This window comes from Panthera tigris, chromosome X (genome assembly GCF_018350195.1).
Source record: "Panthera tigris isolate Pti1 chromosome X, P.tigris_Pti1_mat1.1, whole genome shotgun sequence".
Classification (NCBI taxonomy): domain Eukaryota; kingdom Metazoa; phylum Chordata; class Mammalia; order Carnivora; family Felidae; genus Panthera; species Panthera tigris.
Window position 1 is genome coordinate 81,755,088 of NC_056677.1, and position 16,517 is coordinate 81,771,604.

At 36.4% G+C, this 16,517-nt stretch overlaps 1 pseudogene; it reads right to left on the minus strand.

Annotated features, from left to right (window-relative positions):
- Positions 1-14,381, minus strand: part of LOC102966382 — a 36,334-nt pseudogene extending 21,953 nt beyond the window's left edge.
- Between the last annotated feature and the right edge of the window lie 2,136 nt (positions 14,382-16,517).

Genomic DNA, 16,517 nt, shown 5'->3' on the forward strand with positions numbered 1-16,517 from the left:
TGGTCTGTTTGAGAGATATTTGCATTGAGGTTCAGGTGATTGTGTTGCAGTTATTATGTTCATGTCACTTATCTTCTTTCAATTTCATTTTCATAACAAAATAATCCTATATGTAAATTGTTAATAACCTGGATTTTGAATACACACAGTCCACTACCATAACTTTGCCAATAACTGATTGATCTTGCACAAGAACTTAATTCTCTAAGCCTCTGTTTTTCTCTACACAGGGCATAATAGTACTACCTATTCTACATGGTGGTAGGGAAGAATTAAATAGGTAACACATGGAACCGTCTTAGCATAGTGACTAGCACATAGTTGAGTGCTCAGTTAATTTTAGCCTTTATTGCTATAAGTATTCCTCTCAACCAGGGCCAGGACAAAGGTGAGGGAAATGAGGGAAGTGAGGCACCTAGGGCACACCATTTAAGGGGACACATTCTCTCAGGATGGTATAAATGCCCATCCCACACCTGGAGAATATGGAGTATCTCTATGAGAGGGAGGGCTTGTTTTAGGCAGGCTGCACCATAGTCCATGGCAGGATTTCAGGTGGATGCTTTGTTTTTGCCTATTAGGGAATCCAGAGAACTCTGAGCATCTGCAGTGTGCGTGGCACTGTGATTTCTCCATTATATGTTTTACCTAATTTATTCATTACTCATAACTCTGATGTGAGTAATTCTTATCTCCGTTCCACAGATCAGGAGACTATGGCAGTAAAAAATGAAGTACTTTGTTTTGGGCCACACATTTACTAAGTGGGTAAACAGAGATGACAATAAGTGTCCTTTTGACTGCCAGCTCCACATTTCTTCGAGTATACCACAGAGCCTCAGCTGTAAATCTCACATTTATAAACCAGGGGTTATTTTATTACTATGTTAATGTGTAACAAAATTAAAATGCATATGCATTTTCTGATACATAGGTCCTAGTCCTTTCTCTTTCATTCACTAACTGTCTTATTTTGGGCAAGTCATTGAACTTCTCTGTGCTCTATTTTATCACTTGTAAAAGTAAATGAGTTAGATGTCATTGTCAAGAACTATTTTATGTCCTATAATTTATTATTTCATTGTGCCTATTACTTACCTTTGTTTCCCTGCCTTCTTTTTCTTTTTATATGGCAGCAGTGTGCAAAGATGCCCTTAAATACTTTGGGAGTGAAACTCTTTCTAAAACGAACATTTAAAAGTAAGAAAAATATTACAAAATGAAACTATAAATCTTCTGTTTTATATAACAGAATATCATATGGATATAGAGTAATACAAGGTATATTTATTTGGAAGTGTTCAGGATACAGAAATCATTTTTTGGCTTTGAGTTGGGGTTATACTAGATAAAAAGTTAAGAAATAAATCAAGCAGGGGCGCCTGGGTGGCTCAGTCAGTTGAGTGTCCGACATCAGCCCAGGTCATGATCTTGCGGTTTGTGGGTTCGAGCCCCACGTCGGGCTCTGTGCTGATAGCTCAGAGCCTGGAGCCTGCTTCAGATTCTGTGTTTCCCTCTCTCTTCCCTTCCCCTGCTTGCACTGTGTCTGTCTCCCTCTCTCTCTCAAAAATAAATAAACATTAGGGGCGTCTGGGTGGCTCAGTTGGTTAAGCGTCCAACTTCGGCTCAGGTCATGATCTTGCGGTCCATGAGTTGGAGCCCCACGTCGGGCTCTGTGCTGACAGCTCAGAGTCCAGAGCTTGTTTCAGATTCTGTGTCTCCCTTTCTCTCTGACCCTCCCCCATTCATGCTCTGTCTTTCTCTGTCTCAAAAATAAATAAACATTAAAAAAATTAAAACAAATAAATAAACATTAACAAATTAAAAAAAAAGAAATAAATCAAGCAAAACCTGAGTGTGTTGGCTGTGACTATAAAATAGTAACTCTGATTTTTTTTGAGGATTATAAACTGCTTGTGCAGTCAGTTGCCAAAGTCTTGATCAATGATAATCTCATTGCAGAGGTGTATGGCTTTATAGGAATGGAGGTCTATTGTGAAGAACAAACCTGGTCTGCAGTTTAAATTCTGGTGCTGGTGAGAAGTGACAGTGGTGTATCTCATTACTGTGTTATCACTTGAATACAGAAAGGGGGCCTCTAGTTTAGAAGAGGACACCATGGATAAGATAGAGGGGAGCTAGATGATATCTCTTAAAGCAAAGGACATACTTCAGTTTGATGGGGACTTGAGTGAACTCTGAATGCTTAACTGGGTTCTATTTTGCAGTAAAATGATAATCAAAAACTTTAATTAATGGAGATTTAAAGTATTTTCACATTCTTCTCCTAAAGCTGGAATGGCACTCATGGTAATGAGTCTAAGGCCTGTGCCTTTGGCAGCAATTAGCTCTAACCTACAATATATTGGTTCCCTACATTTGGGAAATTTGAGTATAAGATACATCTCATTTTTAACCTTCACAATCCTGGATGACTGAAAAGCAGTGGAATTCAAATAAATGAGGCCAAAAGAGTTTGAAGGAATTTACCCAAAGTTTTCACAGAGATACTGGGTTAGGTCTGTTAGGACCCAGAAAGATCTCCCAACTTAATTGGACTCTCCAGAAGCCAAGCCAAAGAAATTTTTTCCCCTTCTGAGTGTCTTGCCTTTTAAGGTATTCTCTGATATTAACATTTAGAAAGTAAAATAAGAAGACAGGAAAGCACATGGTACATAAGAAGTGCATGTATAATGTTATTTGGTTTCACCTTTCTCCACTCCCCTCTAGAATTTCCTTTGGGAACTCTGACTTGAAATAGAAAAAACAGTTCTCTTTTAGGAGAGGACATTGGGCATAAAGAACAACAGGAATTCTAAATTGCATAGGTCACCGTTCCAGGGGTGAGGTAAGCCCAAATCTCTCCCAGAAATCTGCCACTGTGTTGTGTCAGAAAGAGCTACATAGAAACCTTCTCTTTAATGAGAATTGACTATGCTCTAGACCATGATTAGATCTCAATAAATATTTTGTCCGATCTAGTTGCATTGAACTGACTCTTAAGTAAGGTTTTGTAGGTCTTAGCTATATTCAATGGAAACCCTTCTAATAAAGGTGACCACAAAGTTCCACAAAACCATGGATCAAAAACCCAGTTTGGCAAGATGGGGCAAGTAGATAGACAACAAGCAGAGGAAGGAGCTAAATATGAAATTTAGCCGGATAATCCACAAAGGCACTCCTGTATCTGTGAAGAAATTTTGTATAGAAATGTATCACAGCTAAGATAAAAGGATGTTTCTCTGAATGTATATTTCCTGATTGAACAAATTAACGAGAGGTGCAGATTTGGGAGTTGTCAGGAAATAAAAGAATACACTATTTCAATTTTTTTATATCCATAAAAAATTTTCAAATGTTTTGTACTATAGTGTACATACTGTTTCATAATCTGTTATTAAAAAGTACAACAATTAGTATTGTTTCTTCTTAACAGAAATCAATGCTTTTCAGTTGCCACAAAGGTAATTGCCACCTGCTGGTCAGGGTCAGAATTACATCTTTCAACATCTCTGAGAGGAGGCTCTGCAAGGATTTGGGGAAGGAGGGGCCTCTGGTCTGACCCACCAAACAGGGCTTGCTGGAGGCTTGGATGGCACAGGTAGGCCTTCCTGCAGCGTCAGATACTGTTTAGTTCTCTGAGCTCTTGACAGGAAGTTCTATCCCTGTCTCACGGAAGAGACAGCCGCCAGTGTGAGTGTCTCTGAGGGAGTGTGTAACCTAGTGTATTTATCTGTGTGTGTGTGTGTGTGTGGTGTATACGTATGTGTATATTTTGTATTTTGGGTCATATCTTTTACACACATTTGCTTTGCACTATGTACTTATACACATAGGTGTATTACCAACAATAAATGGGATCACATTGTACATAGTGTATAATCTGCTTTTTATGCTTAAAGGTGAATGCCGTTCTAAGTGAATAGTTCTATAACATTATTTGTACGAGCTAAATCATATGTTTCTTGTGCTTTGAAAATTGTATATCAATTACTTTTCTGGATGACAAAATTGGTATATACGTACATTAAGGACATCAAATCATAGAGAAATGTATAGAGATGAAACTGTTGTTTGCCTTCCTAAGATAAACATTCTTAATAGAGTGTTAATATATTCCAGAAATATTTTTATCCCAATATAATGGTACTAGCATACATAAGTACTTTTGTGCAAATACATGCACTATATATATATATATATATATATGCACAATATAAATATACAGGTACACATATATATTATTCAGCAAAAAGAAAAGGGTCAACATTCTAATCTGTACCTTTTCTTTTTTCTTATGAAATATTAAGATTTTTGTTTGTATTTCTTTCATTATTGCGTTTGGGTTATCTTTTCATTGATTTGTTGTGTCCTTATATTGCTTTTTATGAAAATTACAAGTTACTCCTTATTCATCTATAACTGATCAAAAAGTTAGACCAAAAAGTTAGTTATTTGTATTGAGGATGACCATATAATTTATTGTTTGAATGAGACACTTTTGAGAATGAAAGTTGCACTGTTAAACAACAGACATAAGTTGGGAACATATCAAGCCATATGGTCACCTTCAGTTGTATCATGAATATTAACTCAATGTCTGTAGTATATGGGAATGATTTTCCTTCCCATTTTATATTTTGTTTTATTTTCTTGTAATGCTAGTGTTTTAAAATCTTATTGATTTTATTATTAAAAACAATATGGTTAATTGTATTTATTTTTTTAATTTTATTTTTTTAATTTACATCCAAATTAGTTAGCATATAGTGCAACAATGATTTCAGGAGTAGATTCCTTAATGTCCCTTACCCATTTAGCCCACCCCCCCTTTCACAACCCCTCCAGTAACCCTGTTTGTTCTCCATGTTTATGAGTCTCTTCTGTTTTGTCCCCCTCCCTGTTTTATATTATTTTTGTTTCCCTTCCCTTATGTTCATCTATTTTGTCTCTTAAAGTCCTCATATCAGTGAAGTCATATGATTTTTGTCTTTCTCTGACTAATTTCGTTTAGCATAATACCCTTCAGTTCCATCCATGTAGTTGCAAATGGCAAGATTTCATTCTTTTTGATTGCCGAGTAATACTCCATTGTATACATATACCACATTTTCTTTATCCATTCATCCATCGATGGACATTTCGGCTCTTTCCATACTTTGGCTATTGTTGATAGTGCTGCTTCCAAAGAAACAGTTTTCCCTAAGCCTTGGAAAGAGGATATAGTACAGGCAAACCAAGTATAATAATGAACTTCAGGACCTTGGATGAGTCATTTCCCCAGTGCTGGCCTCACCTGTAATATGGAGTCACACACAATATGACTATGGTCAGGGGTTTGGCTCGTGGGTGTTACCATTTTGTGGTTGAATCACCTTTGGCAAATTACTTAACTTCTCTGAGCCCCATTAAAAAACATCTTTCAAATGGCTGTTATAACAGCAACAACCTACATATTAAGTTGTAATGAAAATTAAATGAAAAAACACATGTAAAGCATTTAGTGAAATGTCTGGCACTAAGTGCTCAGTAAGTGTTACCTTTATGTTCCTTTATTATTAGCTTTCTCAAGCCAATCAGAAGAAGGATAAAGGGCTTGTGGCTGGGAAGGAATGTAAAGTATTAACTTGGAAGGCAAATTTCGACAAAGATACAATATTAAAACAGTTCAATCCTGGTGCAAGAATTGACATATATATAAGGGTGTTTGAGTGGCTCAGTTGATTAATCATCCAACTTTGGCTCAGGTCATGATCTCGCTGTTCATGGGTTTGAGCATTGGACTCTGTGATGACAGCTCAGAGCCTGGAGCCTGCTTCGGATTCTATGTCTCCCTCTTTCTCTGCCCGCTCCTCTCTCTCTCTCTCTCTCTCTCTCTCTCTCTCAGAAATAAATAAACATTAAAAAAAGAATTTACATATATATTAATGAGTCAGAATAGAAAAATAATCAGTAGAACCAAGTTCACAGAAACATTGAGTATTTGATAAATGTGGCGTTTCCAATTGCTTGAGAATTTATAGTCAATAAGAATTGGTGCTGGATCATTGGTAAATTACTACAAAGGAAATGGGGACCTTATCCTCACACCATATGATATAATGTAAAGGTCAAAAATTAGTACACAATACCATGTATCGATCCGATGTGACTCCAGTAACGTAAAATGTATGTACAGCTGATATGTATGTGCATATATGTGGATGTTTCTGGCTGCAAGTGGATGCAACAAACCATGAACACTATTTATCAATGAAAGTGAGATTGGAGGTTATTTATATCTTTAAATATTTGCCTGTGCTTTTGGTAATATCCTAAATGGACATGAATTACTTTTTTTATGTTTTATTTTTGAGAGAGCAGAAGTGGGGAAGGGGCAGAGAGAGGGGGACATAGGATATGAAGCGGGCTCTGCACTGACAGCAGTGAGTCCGACGTGGGGTTTAAACTCATGAACTACAACATTATGACCTGAGCCGAAGTGGGAGGCTCAACCGACTAAGCCACCCAGGTGCCCCAACACCAATTACTTTTATAGTCAGAACCAAAGCTTGTGAATCCTTTTATAGTTAAAGAACACAAGGCAGTATGATGAGTTGAAAAGAGAAAAGGCTTTGTGGTCACGCACACTGTGTTCTTATCAGAGTTCTGTGCATTATTAAAGAGTGACCCAAAGGTAAGATACTTAACCCTTCTCAGCTTCAGTTTCTCATTCTGAAAAGGAGTAAAGTAATTCTTTCTTCACAGGGTTACTGAAGTAATTTGATGGAATATCAAATATAGATTAATGTGCTATATTTTATTCTGTAATACACTTGGGATCTCATTGTAGCTTTGCTACTTACTCCTGCAAGTTCCTTCAACCCCTCTGAAACTCAGTTACATCATCTTTAAATGTACTGATAATAATCTAGAAAAATTATGTATGTTATCTGTCAAGCAGTGTCATAGTAGGCACTCCCCCTTGGCAATTATTTCCATAAATATTATACATACTAGTAGTAGAAAATAAAGAGATAGTTATTTCTGACTAGTGGCAGGACAATTAATGGTGATTATTATTTTTTCAAGTAATTCTTACTTTCTTCTTTGTAATTAAATATTATTATATATCCTGAGAAGCCTTGATCCAGCCATTTTGCTCTGTGGAATTTATCTTACAGCAAAACTTGTTTCAAGAATTTCCTATTTGAAACAATGATACAATCATGGTGATTGTGCATATATTTTTAGAAATTGTGTAAGATTCTCCATAGGATAAATTCTTGAGAGCAAAAATTTTCATCCAAGGCATATGGCATTACCAAATGCAGATTTAAAACGTTCACTACTTACTGATTTCCATTCCCATAGACAATGAGTGAGACATCTTCTTTCCTCACAGTCACCCAATAAGTTAAAAAGGGGTTTATGCACATTGACCCATTTTGCAGGGAATTTTTTTCTTACAGGACAATCTTCACAGAGTTATATATTGCAGGGGTTTACCCTATGGTTGAGGCAGAAGGACCAAGGGACTATGTTCTTGGCATAATACAAAACCTTAGTGGTAAATAAGACTGGTATAAATCAGGTATTGTTTTCTCCTCTTGTTGTCTTATTGTGTGGTACAGTAGAAATATTTGTATTCCTTTCTGATAGCTAGGTACTAGTCCTTTCCCTCCTGCATAGTAGTTCTATAACCTTGGGCAAGTTACTGCACATCTGTGTGCCATATTTTTCTCAGCTGTAGGTATTAAAAAGATGGATTCAGTCATCAGGATCACTTTAACCCATTCACGTTTTATTATCTAAAATTTGGTTGGGATTTAAAATTCTAGTTGAAAAAAAGAAAGCTGAAGGAAGATGCAAGCAAGGCCATTCAAAAATTTAAACTTTAATAAAATTTTCACTTTCATTTCCTCTTAATACCATTATTTTAATAATAAAAATATTATCCTGTTCAACGTCATCAATATACACATGTGTAAAGTAAAATTACAGATTATTGTTTCCTGTTTCTGTATCTCCTGATTACTCTGGACCACTAAGTACCACCCTACATAAATGACATATAAGATTAATTATTATTGTTTGTAAATAAAATTTAAAATTCCCAATGTGCATAGACATGGGACACCATTTTTTCTTCTCTTAAAAATGTGTTAAAGTGAGACATGTCATGAAATATACTCTCAGAAAGGAGTAGGGAGCAGACTATTCCAGGAGAAAGACAAATGGGAGAGCTTCAAAATTCAAAATAAGGATATTTTTAATGTTTATATTGTGTGGATTATAAAATAATATTGTTCACCATATGTGCCTTTAACAATTCAAAAAATAAATGAGCATATAAAGTAAAATCTGAAATTATCCATTACTTACCAAGACTTTGTTATATAATGCTTGTACCTGCTTCAGGCCCTTCAGACAAAAGCATTTGGCTGATTCTGTTTTTACAATGACTCTGGAAAACTATTTCTTGCTTACAAGAGAAAAGTGAGGCATCGTGTTGCCTCTGACCCATATGAAGGCATTTCTATCACTCATAGCAACTATACAGAAAAAGCAGTTTCACACTGCTTCACATTCCATCCCTCTTCAGTCTAAGGGGCTTCTAGAAGTCCATTCCTGACCGGACCTACAGGATGAATAGCAGAGGCCACCAAAAACGAAACAGTCAAGATATTTGCATCTTTTAGAACCTTTCATAGACTGTGGTGTCTTTTTCTTACTGATTCATATAATACATTACATATTCTTCATGAATTCTAGATACGAATCCTTTGTTCATTATATTTGTTGAAAAAATATTTTTCTAGTATGAGGTCTGCCTTTTCATGTGTTTTAAAATGCATTTTTTGAGGGGCACCTGGGTGGCTCAGTTGGTTAATCGTCCGACTCTTGATTTCGCCTCAGGTTCGTGGGTCCAAGCACCACATTGGACTCTATGTTGGCAGTGTGGAGCCTGCTTGGGATTCTCTCTCTCCATGCCCCTTCTTTGCTTGTGCTCTCTCTCTCTCTCTCAAAATATATAAATGAACTTAAAAAAATAAAATACATGTTTTGAAAAAATATAAAATGCATGTTTTGATACACAAGAGTTTTATATTTCATTGTAATTTAATTATCTGTCATTTGCTTTATGGTTTGTTCTTCTTGTGTCTTGCTTTAGAAAGTTTTCCTACTCAAATGTCAAAAAGTTAATTCCTATATTTATCTCTATGTGTTTCAAGACTTTTTTTTTTTACATTTAATCTTTAATCCACCTGGGACTGAATTTTTATTAGTGTGAGATACAGAAGCAATTTTATTATATTTGTTTACATATAAATAAACAATTGTCCCAATACCATATAGTGAATAACATCTCTTCCCACTGACCTGATCTGCTACCTCTGTAATAGGGTGAAGTCCCATATGTGTATGGTTCTGCTTCTAAGCTCTCTCTGAGTCTCCAATGGTTTATTTATAGGGTTGCCATAATTAGCATATAAAATACACATTCACTATTTATCTGAAATTCCAATTTAACTGGGCTTTCTTTATTTTATCTGACAAATCTATTTGTCCCTGTGCCTATATCACATGTCGTGTTTTTTTAAAATAATGTTTATTTATTTTTGGAGAGACCAGAGCACAAGCAGAAGATAGGCAGAGAGGGAGACACAGAATCCAAAGCAGGCTCCAAGCTCCCAGCTGACAGCACAGAGCCCAACGCAGGACTTGAACTCACAACGGTGAAGTAGGCAAGATCATGACCTGAGCTGAAGTCGTATGTTTAACCTACTGAGCCACCCGGCCTCCTCCACACTATCTTAATTAGTATAGATTTCTAATGTGTCATGGTGTCTGGTAGGGTAAGTTTCCTATCTTTCTGGCTTCAGAATTATCTTGGCTATTCCTGGCACTTTTGTTCTTCCTAATGTACTTTAGAATCAGCTTACACATTTTTTGAGACTTATTTTATGGACTAGTATAATGTCAATTTTTATAAATGTTTCATTTACAAAATGCTTGAGAAGAATTTGATTTCTCTAATTGTTGGTGCATCAGATCAAATGTTAATTTTATTTTTCAAGTCTTCTATATTTTTACTGATTTTTGTCTGCTTGATATATCAATTAATGAGAGAGGAATGTTAAGAACTCTCACTATAATGGTAGATTTGTCAATTTCTCTTTGTAATTCATAAATTTTTGCTTTGTAGGTTTTGTAGCTGTGTTATCAGGAAGCATAAAAGCATATAACTGTGATACCGTCTGGGAGAATTATACCTTTCATCATTCTGTACTGACCCTCATTATCCTTAATAATGCTTTTTGCCTTACAGACTGTTTTTTTCTGGCAATAATATAGCTACATCAGGTTTCTTTGTTCAGTATTTGCCTGACATATCTTTTCTGTCCTTTTACTTTCAACATTTTGATGCTGTTATTTAGTAGTAAATCTTGTTAACTCCTTATATCTGGAATTATTTTTTCCTTTCTGTGCCATTATATTTTAGGTGTCCTTTGCAAATCAACCAAGTACTGTCTTTTAATGGCTGGGTTTGTTTATTTATATTTAGGATGATTTCTTGTATATTTGGATTTCTTTTTATTTTGTCCTTTCTATTCTCCTGTTTTTTTCTATGCTTTTCTTCTTTTCTACTTTCTTGGAATCTTATGGATTCTTTTAGGCTTTTCTTCCTCTAAAATCCCTGGTTTAATTCTACTCCTCTGGAAATTACACATTAACTTACTATTATTTTAGCTATTATCATTATATTTTAAAAATAATTTGCTCATGGGGCGCCTGGGTGGCTCAGTCGGTTGAGCGTCAGGACTTCGGCTCAGGTCATGATCTCGCAGTTCGTGAGTTCGAGCCCCGCATTGGGCTCTGTGCTGACAGCTCAGAGCCTGGAGCCTGCTTCTGATTCTGTGTCCCCCCTCTCTCTCTGCCCCACCCCTGCTTGTGCTCTGTTTCTCTCTGTCTTTCAAAAATGAATAAACATAAAAAAAAAATAAAATAAAATAATTTGCTTATTTTATTTTAAAACCAGAAATTTTGCATAGAGGGGAAGGAAAATAACCAAATGTTAAAAATTGCTGTCTTAATTGTTTTTAAATGTTTCCTGTGGTTTCTACAAGTGTTCTTCTCTAAGTGTTCTACCAGCCTCTTTAACTCAGAAGTGGTCTTAAATGTGGTTTACTTTTTTCAACTTAAGTTATTGAGGTATACTTTACATATAGGCCCTCTGACTCTTTTTAGGTGTTTAGGTGTATAACTGACAAATGCATACAGTTGGTTGGCATCCATCAACCGAAATGGAGATATAAACATTCCTATCATCTGATAGAGTTCAATCTCCTCTTCCCTTCCACCAATTCTCTGACAATCTATGATCGGATTTTTGTGTCCATAGTTTAATATTTTCCAGAATGTCATAGAAATGGAATCATACAGTAAATATTCTTTTTTGGACAGGGGTCTGGCTTATTTCACTAAGCTATATTAATTTTAGATTCATCCATGTTGTAGATTATAATAGTATTTCATTTAAAAAGGTTTTTTTTTTGATATTTATCCATTTTTTTTTTGAGAGAGAGATAGAGACAGAGCGTGAGTGGGAGAGGGGCAGAGAAAGAGAGGGAGATACAGAATCTGAAACAGGCTCCAGGCTCTGAGCTGTCAGCACAGAGCCCTATGTGGGGCTTGAACCCACGAACCAGAAGATCATTGCCTGAGCCGAAGTCCAATGCTTAACCGACTGAGTCACCCAGGCACCCCAATAGTACTTCATGTTTAATTGCCAAATAATATCCTTTTGAATGAATATACTACATTTTGCTATCCATTTGTTTTTTTTCCCACTTTTCTTCTATTATAAACAATGCAGCTATTTACATTTGTGTTCAAGTTTTTGTATGGACTTATGCTTTTATATCTTTTGGGATTGTGTCAAATCTGAAGACTGCTTTGAAGAATATTACTATCTTAACAATATTATGTTCTCTAACCATGAACATATCTTTCCATTTATTTAGGGCTTCTTTAATTTTCTCAACAATATTTTGTAGTTTTCATGGTACATATATTTCACCTCCTTGGTTAAATTTGTTTCTATTTATTCCTTTGAAATCTACTACAAATGAAATTATTTTCTTAATTTACTCTTCAAATTGTTCATTGCTCATGTATACAAATACAAGTGATTTTTGTGTGTTGATCTTATACCCTGCAAATTTGTTGAATAAGTTTGTTAGTTATAGTAGATTTTTGTGGATTCTTAGGGATTTTCTGTATATAGGATCATGTCAACTGTCAGTAGAAATAGTTTTAAGTTTCCCTTTCCAATTTAGATGTCTTTTATTTCTCTGTTTGCCTAATTGCTCTGACTAGAATTTTCAGTACTATGTTGAATAGTAGTGGTGAAAAAGGGGATCCTTGTCATGTTATTGATCTTAGGGCAAGAGTTTTCTGTTGCTCACCATTGAGTATAATGTTAGCTTTGAGTTTGTTTGTTTGTTTTTTTTTTCAAAATAAATGTCCTTTATCATGTTGGGGAAGTGCCCTTCTATTCTGAGTTTTCTGAGTGCTTTTATCTTAAATGGGTGTTCCATTTGTCAAATGCTTTTTCTGACTCAGTTGAGATGATTGTGGGTTTTTTTTCCTTTTTTCTATTAATGTGGTATAGTACATTTATTGATTTTCTTGTGTTGAACTATGTTTCACTCATGGGATAGATCTTACTTGGTAATGGTGTGTAATCCATTTACCATGTTGTTGGATTCAGTTTGTTACTGTTTCATTCAGGGTTTCTGCATTTTTATTAATAAGGGATATTGGCCTATATTTTTCTTGTGGTGTCAGAGGAAAACTGACTTTATAGAAAAAGTTAGGAAGTATTCCCTTTTATTCTATTTTTTGGAAAAGTTTGAGAGGGATTGGTGTTGATTCCTTAAATGTTTGGTAATAATTATTCATGAAATTATCTGATCCTGGGCTTTTCTTTGTTGGTAAGTTTTTGATTACTGATTCAATTTATTTACTTCTTATAGGTCTGCTGAGATTTTCTTTTCTTTTTGAGTCATTTATGGTCATTTGTGTTTTTCTAGGACTTTGTCCATTTAACTTAGATTATATAACTTGTTTGCTTATCATTGTTCATGGTATTGTCTTATAATACTTTTTTATTTTTGGAAGGTCAGTAGTAATGCCCCCACTTTCATTATTGATTTCAGTTATTCAAAGCTTCTATTTTTGCCATTATAACAAAAGCTTTGTCAATTTATTGATTTTTTAAAAGAACTAATTTTTGGTTTTGTCAATTCTATTGTTTTTTTTTATTCTCTATTCACTTATTTATGTTCTAATATTTACTATTTCTTTCCTCTAACATGTTTTGGTTTAGTTTTCTCTTTTTTTATGTTTCCTTAAGGTGTAAATGTAGGTTACTGATTTGAAATCTTTTTCTTTTTTAATGTAAACATTTATAGCTATAAATTTCCTTCTGGGCACTGTTTTCACTTCATCTCATAAGTTATCGTGGTATGTTGTATTTTAATTTTCATTTGTTTCAAAGTATTTTCTAATTTATCTTGCAATTTTTTTATCCATTGGTATTTTAAGAGGGCATTGTTTAATTTCCACCTATTTATGAACTTTCTAGTTTTCATCATGTTATTGATTTCTTGTTTCATGTCATTGTGATCAGAGAAGATACTTGGTATGCTTTTGGTCTTTTTAAAGTTTTTGAGGTTTTGTTGTGACCTAACGTATGGTCTACTCTGGAAGATGTTGCATGACTACTTTGATATGAATCATAGAAGCACAGCATACCAAAACGTATGGAATGCAGCTACGGCACTTTAAGAGGGAAATTTGTACTCTAATTACATTGGAATACCACTGTCTAATCTTCTCTGATTGTACTTTCCCTTCCTCAGAGGTAAACACTCTATTAAAATTAGGTTTTATGATTCTCCTACTTTTCTTTATATTCTCATTACCAATGACTGCACCCTTTGAATCAGAATGGATCTCATAATGTAAGTGTCCTTGTATTCCCTACTATTGTCACACCACCTTATGTTTTTGAGATGCTCTATGTACTGATTTCAGTAGTTATATTTTATTGATGTTCACATCTATATATGATTCCAATGAATATACTATTTTTTTGGTGTCCTATTAATGGGCATTTCCCCCCTAAAGATTTATTATCACAGTGTTGCAAAGAATATTCTTGTTATTTGTTTCCTGGTGCTCACATGTCAACTACTTTTTCACATTGTGTATGAAGGTTGTGCAATTGTTGGATCATTATGTAGGATCACACTCAGCTTTACTACATACCTCCTAGGTATTGCCATATTGCTCTCCAGAGCGGCTGTACATTCACCAGTGGCACCTGTCATTTCTATTTGCCTATATCATGCATCTAAGGGGGAAATTGCATTTCTGGTTACAAATATGGGCCCTGGAGTTAGGCAAACAGGGGAGATGATAATAGTTTTATTTGTTATCAGCTGAGTGAGGTTGGAGAATCTACTTAACTTCTTTCAGCCTCTCCTTATTGATGTTTGAAAAGAAATTCTAACCTTTACCTCAAGGGAGTGTTGTGAAGAGTTCAAGAAGAAATCTTTGTAAAGACCTCAACATGGTATTTGGTGCATCACCCACAATACCAATGTTTGCTTCCTTCCCATCCCAACTACTCTGATCTTTAAAAAGGATGTTCTCTCTCAACCTAAATAGCATTATCATGTTTTAGTAAATATTTGCGACTGTAAGAAGAAGGGAACCGCACATATCCATCCACTTGACATAGGTATTTCAGTGCCATCTCTGTGACATGCAGTGTAATGGAGATGTGCCGGCGCAAAGTCCTTATTCTCTCCATGAAACAATTATGTTTTTCCTATACTCAGTTGTTACTCTCTATGTTCGCATCAGGACTGCACATGACCTGGGTGTCTGTGAACATCTTGACGCCCAGGAAGAGGTGACTGGGGATCAGCTGGGAGGGACACTGGAATGCAGGTCGGCAGCTCTTCCTGGGTCTCAGTGCCTGAGCCATCCCAGGGTAAATTCCTTCCCCTGCATGTCCTACACTATCACATAGGTGTTCACTGAGTATATGTCACTCCTCACACCTCCAGTGCCCAGGGGTTGCAGAGGTCATGGTAATGGTTCCATATGGTCCAAGTCTTTGTGGAGGTAACCTCTGTATAACCTCCTTAATGTATAAAGAGGAGGAAGAGCTCACTGGAATTGTCAGAGATTCCCCAAAGATGAACTGGGCCTGGCACAGTGGGCAGGACTAATGGGGGCTGGTTGGAAGGGAGGGGATGGGGAGTCCAACCTGACTGGTGAAGACTGGGCTCCCAGGTGAGCAGACATGGCTCAGAAATAACTGACTGGACACTCCAGGGGGCTGAGACCATCCTGGTTTAGGAGCAATTGTACGATTATTATATATTTGCTTCTTTTTGATAATACATGATCTTCCAGAAAGTCCGGGTGAGACCAAAGCCTTGCCTGACCTAGGAGATACTTGGTTAGAGGTGTGTCCTCCTACCTTTACCTCACCACCTTTTCAGATGCAGGCTAGGATGCTAAGAACAGCCAGGCATCACTTGTTCCCACTTTATTTTATTTTAAAGGAGTGGGGACAGTGTCTAACCTTGTCTGCTCTAGGTGTGAGGTTTCTGCTTTTGCATATGGCCACTGAGAGGGTGAAGGGTTAACATCTAACCACTGTTTTTCCAGCACAGGGGTTACAAGACAGTGAGATGACAAGGAACCATAAATAGAGGGGAATTCTGGGATCATTAAGGGCATGATGCCATTAAGGATTTATGAGCAGTCAAATAAGATCAATAGAATCCAAATTTAGGAAGATCAGCAGTCATGCAGTACTTTGGGGTTAGAGACAACAGGCAGGGATCCCAGGGTTAAGGGTATCTGATCAGTCAGAGATGAGTTCTGGGACAAAGTATTGGGAGCAGAGAGTAACACGGGATCTAGAGGTATTTGGAGTGAAGGCACACAAACTGGCTGGAGATGAGGGATGGAAAAGGGCATCATCGTGGCTGCTCCTTTTGGACACTTGCAGATTCTTCTGGGGCTCCTTCCCCACAGAGGTTCCTGGGCCCTGAAAGGGGACAGGAAGGGGGGCCCACCCCCCACTCCACCAGGAACCCTTGTAAGAAGTGCACCTTGTTGGAGGTGTCCATGAACTTGATACCTTTATGCATAATGGGAAGGAAAGAAGCAATACACAGGAAATGCCTTTTCACAGACCTAAACCCACACTAATTCCACAGCCCGAGCTATCCCTAAGCAGAGTGTTCCAGGGCGTAGGGAAATGAACAGAGCAGCTGCCTCTGGACACTTCTGGCTGGGTCTCCTATTTGCTTTCTGTCTTCCCACATCACACTCCATATCATACCACAATCTACCTGTTCCTGGATATAGGCATCCACCATGGGCTCTGTTCTGTAAAGATCTTTGATTAGCATGGAGACCAGATACTGTGTAAATAAGGAGTG